Source organism: Elephantulus edwardii, unplaced genomic scaffold (genome assembly GCF_000299155.1).
Source record: "Elephantulus edwardii isolate Elephantulus edwardi_28Jun2011 unplaced genomic scaffold, EleEdw1.0 scaffold00509, whole genome shotgun sequence".
Lineage (NCBI taxonomy): Eukaryota > Metazoa > Chordata > Mammalia > Macroscelidea > Macroscelididae > Elephantulus > Elephantulus edwardii.
In genome coordinates this window covers 109,824-119,931 of record NW_006400259.1, presented here as the reverse complement: position 1 = coordinate 119,931, position 10,108 = coordinate 109,824, and the positions used below count along the sequence as shown (strand labels likewise).

Sequence of the window (10,108 nt, the reverse complement as noted above, 5' to 3'; positions counted from 1 at the left end):
TTGGGCATGTTGCAAGGTGGGACTGGTCCTTGGAGAGGGACATCATATTTGGGAGAGTGGAGGGACGGTGCAGGAGAGGGAGACACTCAATGAGATAGATCAGTTCTGTGAGTGGAGTGGTGGGAATGAATGTGTTTGAGACAGCTAGTTTGGCACAGGATAGAGCGGCATTTAGGGCTCTTTTACATAGGGTCGTTGTGAGTCACAAGTAACTTGGTGGCACATAAGAACAACAACACCAACAACATACATAATCTATCCAGTTTATCTCAGTCTTACCCCAATCCTGATGTCAGTCCCATTCTACAACAGTGGCACTATGCAGTATTTGTCTTTTTGTGAGTGAGATATTTTACTCAGCATAATGTCCTCCAGGATCACCCATTTTGAATAATATTGCTTGAGTTCCTTGTTTTTCAATGCAGCATAGTATTCCATTATGTGAATATATACCACAGCTTCTCTATCCATTTTTTGTTGATGGGCACTTAGGTTGTTTCCAACTCCTTACTATTGTGAACAAAGACGTGATAAACATGGGTGTGCATATATCTGCTTGAATGGCAGTTATGGTCTCTTTAGGGTGTATTCCCACTTGTGGAATTGTTGGGTCAAATGGTGTCTCTATTTGCAACTTTTTGAGAAAGCACCATACCACCTTCCACAGTGGTTGCACCATTTTACATTTCCACCAACAGTGAATAAAGGGTCCAGTTTCTCCACAACCTCGCCAGAATTTGTTGCCTGCTGTTCTGTTAAATTTTGCTATTCTGACTGGGGTGAGAGGATATCTCGTAGTTGATTTGATTTGCCTCTCTCTTAGAGCTAGGGATTTTGAACATTTCTTCATGTGCCTGTTGGCCATCTGAATGTCTTCTTTGGTGAAGTGTCTGTTCATATCCTGTGCCCATTTTTCAGTTGGATTATTTATCTTTATCTTGTTGTGGTGCTCAAGTATTTTATAAATTCTAGATATAAGTTCCTTATCTGACATACCATTACCAAATACTTTTTAATGGCTTCTCTTTTCCATTTATCTCTTTAGTCATATATTATTATTATAAATTAAATTCATCTCTGTTCACTGTTTTTCTTGCTTTTTTTCTTGGTCCATTGTGGGCACCAAACTGTTGTCATTCTTTTGAATTCCTTATCAGGAAGGATGTTCAATAGCATTTCTTCCTCTGAAAGATTTTCTGGTTCTGTATTTCGAATACTTTTTGTTCCATCTTGTTTTTTATTGTTTTTAAACTTTTCTGCTGCCTGTGAGACACTGGGTGGTGGTGTCTTTGTAATATTTTTGTTGATGTAGCTGATTGAGCCAAAGAAGTTGCTATAATTCTTAATGTTTCACCTTCTGTCTTCCAGTGGGGGTGACAGAGGAGGATGTGTGCTGTTTTCTGTGACGGAGGAGGATGTGTGTTGTTTGCATGGAGCAGTTGAGGGCACGCTGGGCCTGTGCTGGCTCCAGTCATTCACTGGGCAGGTGGAGCAGGAGCTCATCTGTAGACTTTCCTGATGGTGAAGCTGCAGGAGATGTGTGTGCAGCTGGACACTGATGCTGTCTGTTGTCACTTTAGCCGGAAAAGGGAAACAGCAACAAGAGAAGACACCAGCCAAAGCCAAGATTAGACAGAAAAGGTAACAGTAAAATAAAAACTGATAGTGGCATACAATGAAAGAGAATCAGGATAAAAAGAGAGAAAGAGAAAAGGAGAAAGAGAGGGAGATGGGGAGAGGGAGTGGGGAAGGAGTTGGGGGAGAGGAAGAAAGAAGCAGAGAGGGGGGAGAGGGAGAACCATCAAGGAAAAGGAAAAAAGCTAAAGAGAAAGAGAGAAGGCAAAACAGAACAAAAGATGGGCCCCCAGAATAAGAAAAACAAACAACGGAAACCTAAAAAGTGGCTTTTTAAATTTTCTGCCTGGACTATGGAAGCTGCTGAGGAGAAGAAAAAAAAGGTCCCTGCAGTACTAGAAACTCTTCAGAAAAAGTGAAGGAATTTCTAAGGGTCAAGAGCCTGAGAAAAAGTTTGCCCAAAAGATTCTTCAAAGGGTGAGGAGGAAACTTAACTATGAAAGGTTAAGCACTTGTTGTTATGTGCCATCTAGTCACCTGCAACTAATTCATCACCACCCTATCCTGTGCCAATCTTATTGTCTCTGACACATCTACCTCCCATTCCCCCAATCACTGAATCAGTCCATCTCATCGAGGGTCTTTCTCTCTTGCACTGTCCCTCCACCCTCCCCAGCATGACTAGTCCACTCCTTGCAACATGCCCAAAGTGTGTCAGACAAAGCTTCAGAATCCTTGCCTCCAAGATCTCACCTTCTCTAGGCCTACCACAAGGCATATACACATATGTACAGAACTGACATATGAATGGCTCAGATTGCAAGAAAAGCTGGTAGCTTCTACATACCTGCAGAACCCAAACTGGCATTTGTCATCAGATATCAATGATGTGAGCCCAAAGTTCTGTAAGGTGTTGCAGCTCCTTCACCTTCACCAGATCTTTGATAGCACCTTTGTTAAACTCAACAAAGCTTCGATTAACATGCTGAGGATTGTGGAACCATATATGGCATAAAGTACCCAATCCTGTCTGTCAGTGACTATAAGCGTGGTTATTGCAAAATGAGTAAGGAGGGAATTTCTCTGACAGATTACATGTTCTCTTGGTGAATATGGGAGCTCTCTTTCCTCATGGAGAATCTGATTCATGTGATCTATACTGTTGGTAAACACTTCAAAGAGGTGAACAACTTCTTTTGGACCTTCAAATTATCTTCTCCACAAGGTGGAATGAAGAACAACACCACTCATTTTGTATAAGGTGGACCTGCTGGCAGCCGGGAAGCTCAGATCAAGACTTATTAGAAGAATGAACTAAGGTTTCAACCACGGTTGTTTTTGTAATCTGTCAGTTAATAATACAGTAACTGTTTTTTCAAACTGGAAAAATAGAAATCCAAAGAATGATGGGTCTACACATCTATTGCTGAGGTAAATGGAGATCAGATATCTGGCCTGGGACAGTGTGTCTACCAGTCCAACTGAAGGCTGGATTTGGGGTTACCAATAAGGGCAGAGTTTCTGCTCGTTTGAGGTACTTGAGGCCCCAAGATAGGAACCAGCCACTTGGCTGATAGCACTTCTTCTGGGCTGTGGGTTGTTGAGCTGTCAGGCACCCCGCTGGGAATAGAGATTCTGTTGGCTTCAGTGGACCCTCAGCTACTCTCCCTGGCTTGGATGATGTCTTTGCCAGTTCACGCAATGGGTGCGTGCAGGGTACTCGGTCAGAGATGACTAGATATTGTCATTGCCAATCTGGGATGCCTAAGTCCCAAACAAGAGTGAGAGGAAGGACCCATATCAGAGACTGTTGCTAGGTGCTGTGGAGTCAAGTATGACTCATAGCAAGCCTTTGCACCTTTCCTAGCCTTTATAATCCTCATCATCTCTGAAATACTTGGGCCATTTGTTACAGTCACAGTGGCAATCCATTTTGTCAGGGTCATCTTCTCCTTCAGTGTTGCTGCCCCTTTCAAAGTATGATGTCCATGCCCAAAGCATGTGAAGTGAAGTTTCACCATCTTTGCCTTCAAGGAGCACTCTTGTTGCACTTTCTTCAAGACATATGTGTTTGTTCTCTTAGCAGTCCATGGGATATTCAGAACCTTTCTCTAACACCACAACTCAAAGGCACCAATTTTTCTTCTGTAATTCTTAATAATTTTCCTACTTTTAGATACATGACAAGTAATTGGAAAAAGCATAACTTGGATCAGGTGCAGCTTGGTCTTTAAACTGACACCATTGCTTCTTAGCACTTTAGAGAGGTCCTTGACAGCAGACTTTCCCCATGCTATAGATCTTTTCATTTCTTCACTGTTGGTACTGATGATGCTAATTATGGATCTGACTGAGTAAGAGGAAATTATTGAAAATGCCAATCTTTCCCCCTTCTATTGTGATGCTGCTTATTGGCTTAGTGGTGAGGATTTTTTTTGTTTCTTTGATGTTGAGATGTAATCTGTAGTGCCTTTTTAAGCCAGGGCCTGGCTGTAGGCCAGACCCAGCAGTGTACTGGCTCCCAGAGAACATCTCTGAGTGTTGAATTGTTCTTCTGCTGCCTTGCAGTGAACCACATGGTGCAGCTCAGCCCTCAAGTGGAGCTGGGATGGTCTGGGGGAAGTCTCCTGGCTGCCTGGTGGTGGTAGGAAAAGTCACTCCCCTGATCCCTGGGAAGGCATGGGGCATGATGGGGTGTAACCATGGAGTCAATGTCCTGGGTCTATTCTCTCACTTGCCTGAAGAATTAAACCAGATGGGAGAGACTAGAGGAGGGGATGGTTCCACAGTGTATAGCAGTCCCCGTGGCCCCTAGGAGAGCTGGCTTTAGTGCACAGTGGAGTGCGTCCCATAGAAGAGTTGATTTTTAACAGGGGCATTATGCAGTATTTGTCCTTTTGTGACTGAGATCTTTCACTGAGAATGGAAGTTGAGGAAACTAAAAAAAGAGTTGATAAATAATGAACACTGCATTTAAAAAGATGAAGGAAAGAACCACCTAAAAGAAATATATGACTGTGTATTATTTGCATGACAGCAGTCCAGAATATGAGGTACATAGCAAAGTGCACTGGGGGGCGGAGTGGAGGGGAAGTACCTGGGGAGGGGTAGGGAGGAAAATGTGCAACAGTGAATGACTGGAAATCCAAGTTTTCTGTAAACTTTTGTTAAAATATAAATTAAAAAAGCACAAAACAACAAAGTTCATATATTCCTCCAAATCTCATACAAAACAAACAAAACTGAAAGAGTTGATTTTAGTGTACTGTGGAGGGGGCCCTTCAAAGGGCTGTTGTTGGCCTTACTAAGAATCATCCCAGTAGAGACAGGGTCCTTGGAGCACTAGGCTGAGAGGGCTGGCTGCACCCCGTTTGAAGCACTAGTCCAAGAAGAAAGGCAAGGAGGCAGAAAAGAAGATACAAAGCAGGAGAGATTTATTAAGAAAGTTCTGTCCCAAAGGACAAGATGGACTTGCCTCCCCGGAAAACAGAGGAGAAAATGTGTCACTGAGGTGAGGTCATACTTATGATTTCCAAGAGCATCTGAGTGTACCTTAGGGCAGAAGTCTGGGCCAGTCAGATGCCATGGGGAGTTCAAAGATTGGTTGTGTTGTTGTTAGGTGCTGTTGAATTGAGTATGACTCATAGCATCCTTACAAACAGCAGATCTGAACCCTGTCCTATTAATCCACTGTTTGAAGTCATGCATGTACCTAAAGCCCTAACTCCACCCATGTCAGTATCTGCTTCCTAGTTCTGATTTCTCATGTAATATTGATCCTAACCATAACAGAGAGAGATTGCACTTTCCCATCATCAGCCGCACGTAGCCCCATTACCCCAGTTATTATGTCAGTCCATCTCATCCAGGGTCTTCCTCTCCTGCACTGTCCCTCCACTCTTCCAAATATGCTGTCCTTCTCCAAGGACTGGTCCCTCCTGGCAATGAGCCCAAAATGTGTGAGACAGAGATTGAAAATCCTAGCCTACAAGGAGCAATTTCGTTTCACCCTCTCCAGGACAGACCTGTTCTCTGGCAATCCATAGAATGCTCAACACTCTTCTCCAGCACCACAACTCAAAGTCATTGATCCTTCTCCTGTCATCCTTAGTTACTGTCCAGCTCTCTGATGCATAGCAAGTAATTGCAAAGATCATGGTCTGGATCAGGCACACCTTAGTCTCTAGACCAACATTGTTGCTCTTCAGTACAATGGAGAGATCCCCGAGAACAGATTTCCCAGTGCAGTTCGCCTTTGCTTTCCTGACTGCTGGTGCCAAGAATGTTGATTGTGGAGCTGAGCAAACTGAAATTGTTAACAATCTCAATCTCCTCTCTATCTATCTGGTGCTGCCAATAGGCTCAGTGGTGAGAATCTTTGTTTTCTTGATGTTGATCTTCAATCCGTATTGAAGACTGCAGTTCTTGACCTGCCGCAAACCCTTCAGTAATGGGGCTACTCGGTGTGTCGGAGACAATGAGACTGACTCAGGATAGGACAGAGTTCAGAGTTATTGTAAATAGGGTTGCTATGAACCACAGGCTGCCTTGGCACATAACAACAACAACATCATCATCATCAGCCAGTTGCTTGTGTGGATCCAGCCTTGGTTTCTGTGCCAGCCAGGGCAGTTGGTCCAAATGCTACACCATGCTATTGTGGTTCTGTACTCCATCAGCCTCCTTAGCTATGTTTTCATTCCGTTTTACCTTTCATTTGTTGGTACTTGAACTGCTTCTTTATCTTTTTTTTGTTTAAACATGTGGTTCGGGAATTATAACCCTATCTGTTATCTTTGTTTTCTGGTGACTTACTTGAAGAGGATCTGGCTGTCATCTGGCCAATCTACCATCTTATCTAGAAGGTTTGCAAGGATAAATCCTCATGGGAGGATACAATTTCATGGGAAGATACAATTTCATGGCAAGATACATCCTCATGGGAGACAGAAGGATTTTTGAGGAGGGTTGGGTACTTCAGAACTAGTTAGACAACTTTTGCACAGGTACAGCAGGCTGAGGTTAGTTCCACTTGGTTATAACCAAATTTTTCTGGTAACTGCTAAGGACTAACAGGAAGCAACTTTAGTTAAGTGAGGCTTTGTAGGATAAGGAATGGTTTATTGAATGCAAGTCTTTCGTTTCTCTAGCAGGAATAGATGATGTAGTACTCTGCACTTGTATTCCAGTTTGTCACAGTCGGGTCTAGGGGCAATTGGCGCATTGAGTTGTCAGTCTCTTAATTTATCTTTTATTGTAATATTTTCAGTGCTATAAAATTTAGAGTACAAACATTTCAAAAGTATGTTATCTCTCCCCTCTTTTTCATCCTTTTGGGTCAGTCTGGTAGTTGCTTGTGCCTGGATAGGGAGTTCTGGTGGTGTAGTCCACAGAGAGTTGCACTGCTTACCTACAGGTGGTGCTTCTTCATTGGAATCCACTAGTGTTTCCAAGGGAGAAAGATGGACAGTCTCCTCCCACATAATTGACAACCTCAGACAATTGCTGGAGGGTCAGCTATGAGTCAGTTCTGGCTTGATAGTAACTTTCTTCTCTTGTAACTAGTCAATAGCTGTTGAGAGCCACTTTAAGATCATGAAGATGGTCTTAGATCTCCTTTCTCTGTTTAGCTCCCATTGATGGTTCTTACTGGAAGCAGTCCTCCATATGTTAGTTGCAAAATGATGTCTTTTACCAGTCATCCATTTGTTGTTGTTGTATACCAAGTCAGAACTGACCCATAGCAGATTTTCAGAGGCAGTTAATCTCATGGCAGGAGATTGCCCATACTTCTCCCACCGAGCAGCTGGTGGATTTGAACCATGTGCCTTAAGAATTGCAGCACAGCTTCTTGCCACTAGACCACCAGAGCTCCTTATCCATTTGATAGTATTCAGTATTCTACTGTACATGAGAGCCCTCTCTTATCTGCATAGCTGCCTGGCCAAATGACTAGAAGAGTTCCATGTTTGCTCGCATTTCCAAGAAAGGTGACCCAACAGAATATGGAAATTATTGAACAAAATTATTAATATTGCATGCAAGCAAAATGTTAGTGAAGATTATCGAAAAACAGCTAGAAGAGTACGTTGATAGAGAGCTGCCAAAAGTTGAAGTGAGGTTTAGAAGAGGCATGTCAGCACAGGTATCATTGCTGATGTCAGATGAATCAGTCCTTTTAGAACTATGGTTTATTAGATCATCGAGGTATCTTTACATAGTTTCCACATTGTATCTTTACATTGGTGTATTTTTTGGGGACCCAATTCAACCTAAGGTACCCATTTTTTATTTGGGTAATTTGCCTTTTAGTTATTTAGTTCTAGAAATTCATGATATAGTCTTCTAGACATTAAGCCTTATTGAAATATGATTTGTTTGTTTGTTTGTTAGCTTTGGATACAGCATATTTTCTACCTGTTTAAGGGGAGAAGGGTAACTCAGAGGGAGGTAAAGAAAGAACTAAGGGACAAGAGGTAAGAAGGATGGCAAGCATGATCCAGGTGACTCCATACAGAGCAGATACCATCACATCCATCATCAGTAATCAACATTTCTTGCATTCTTACTGAATTTCCAGCATTATTTCTAAATTTTGTGAAGGTCTAGCTCTGACTCTTTAAGCTCAGACATTTAAAATTCTGTTTCTCTGGATTCCCAAGTGCTAAGAAAGACTAGAGGATTGACAGCTTGATCTTGACATAGTGCCTAAGACGAACGGTCCCTGTGCTGTTTCTTCTTGGCCCTTCAAAGCTCATTCAAAGTTGAAGCTACCTCTTACAGCAACAGGTGTTCCTGCCCATTCCTTCTTTCTCTGCCCTTGGCTTAATCCTCACTCCTAACCTGCAGTACTTTCCACTTTCACAAGACCTTCTTAAGGGTCCTACTTGGGTGTCCTCATCACTAAAGCTGTTTCCATACATGAAGCAGCCTCTTTTGGAAGCATGTCTATGCAGGTCCACGTAGTAAGCAATACCACTCTCCTTGGGCAGGATGGTCTCTGGGGCTGGCTCCACAATGCTGGCTGACAGTTCTGACATGATCCACAAACTATTACTAATGGTCTTCTGCTCTGCTGTCTCTGCCTCCGGGTCTTAGGTTTCTCTCCATCAGGTAAGTTCCCAGGTAAGTGTGCTTCATTCTGGAGGTTGTTGGCTTTCTCAAGGTCAGAAAGAGGAGCGTCAGGAGAGAGATGGGCACTGTGCTGGTGGTCAAGGGGGCCCTGGGAGTTCAGACAGGAGTGCACATGGTGGTAGAGCAGCACAGATTTAGCCCCATAAATGCTGGGTGCAGGACTGCATCAGGCTTCGGATACTCAAGGTTCAGGTTCACTCCCCGTGTGTCTGTGCAGTAATGGTCCCAGACCACACCATCAGGGTTCAGCATGGGAGTCAGCTTAAAGACAAAGAGACAGTGTAGTGCTTGAGAATCAGCTTAAAGACAAAGAGACAATGTAGTGCTTGATTGAACCTGGGGGTTGTCTGGATAAAGGATGAAGTCCAGAAGCCATTGAAGATAAAGCTAGATGGAGTTTCTCCAGGGTGTACCCTGCTGCTTAAGAAGAATATCTTCTTGCTGAAGAAATGGAATGGTCGAGAGGTGCTAATATCAGGAAATAGCTGCTGTAGATGGGGTTCTCAGTCTTTTAGAAGCCCAAGGCAGGAACTGATTGTTAGCAGATCTACACGAAGTCCATCCAAATAATGACAAAGGAGCTTCTCATGTTAATAGATGGTATCCAGGGGGCTGTTATGAGTAGGGTGGTTCTCCATAAATTGCTGGTCTAGCTGGTTTAGCAAATCCTGGCAGTCTCTGTAGGAGAAGGGATAGCAGAAGACGAAGAAGGTGGTGGCCCTATGGCCCTCCACAAAACAGTGAACCAAAAAATAACACAAATTGTGTCTCTGTCATCTCAAATATTGGCCAGTCTCGAATGCATTTCCAGCATGGCCGGGTGGACACCATATGCGCAAAGGGGCCATGCCCTGAGAGTACAGCTTGCTTTGCTTGTTCATGTTCATGATGTTGATCTTAATGAGTTTCCCTGGAATTCCTCCCCACACACTGACCAAGACCTGTTCCCATTCTCAAATTCCATTACAGCCCAGTCTAGTCGGGTCCACACATTAAACTTGTAGTCAGGAGGAGAAGAAAAGCTGCTAATGAGGGCTGCTGCCTCCCCTCCTACTCCTTCCCCATCACTAGATTCCACCTTCTCCACATGGGCTAGGTTCTCTGAGTCAGACAAAACTGAACAGCAATCCCCTACAGCGCAGCCCCATGGTGGGTCTGGGAAAGCATCCTCCTGGCCCTACTCTGGCCCCAAGAGCTAGTGTAATCACAGATCGAGCATAGTCTCTTTCCAACCCCTTCTGCTCTGTGTGCACTGGAGCACCTTGCAGAGACTACTCTGGTAGTTGCAGATGAGTAACCGGTGTTCTTGGCATCCACTCTCTGCAGGTCGGTGATCCCGTCCCTCTACCACTATTGAGGCAACACCTTGGGCCCCGGCACCTGGGCCCTTAATGCAGGA

General features: G+C 43.7%; 2 pseudogenes; one reads left to right on the top strand and one right to left on the bottom strand.

Moving 5' to 3' along the window:
- Positions 1 to 1,928: 1,928 nt before the first annotated feature.
- Positions 1,929 to 2,893, top strand: LOC102868663 (annotated as a pseudogene).
- Positions 2,894 to 7,920: 5,027 nt separating this feature from the next.
- On the bottom strand, positions 7,921 to 9,857 carry LOC102870957 (annotated as a pseudogene).
- Positions 9,858 to 10,108: the final 251 nt, after the last annotated feature.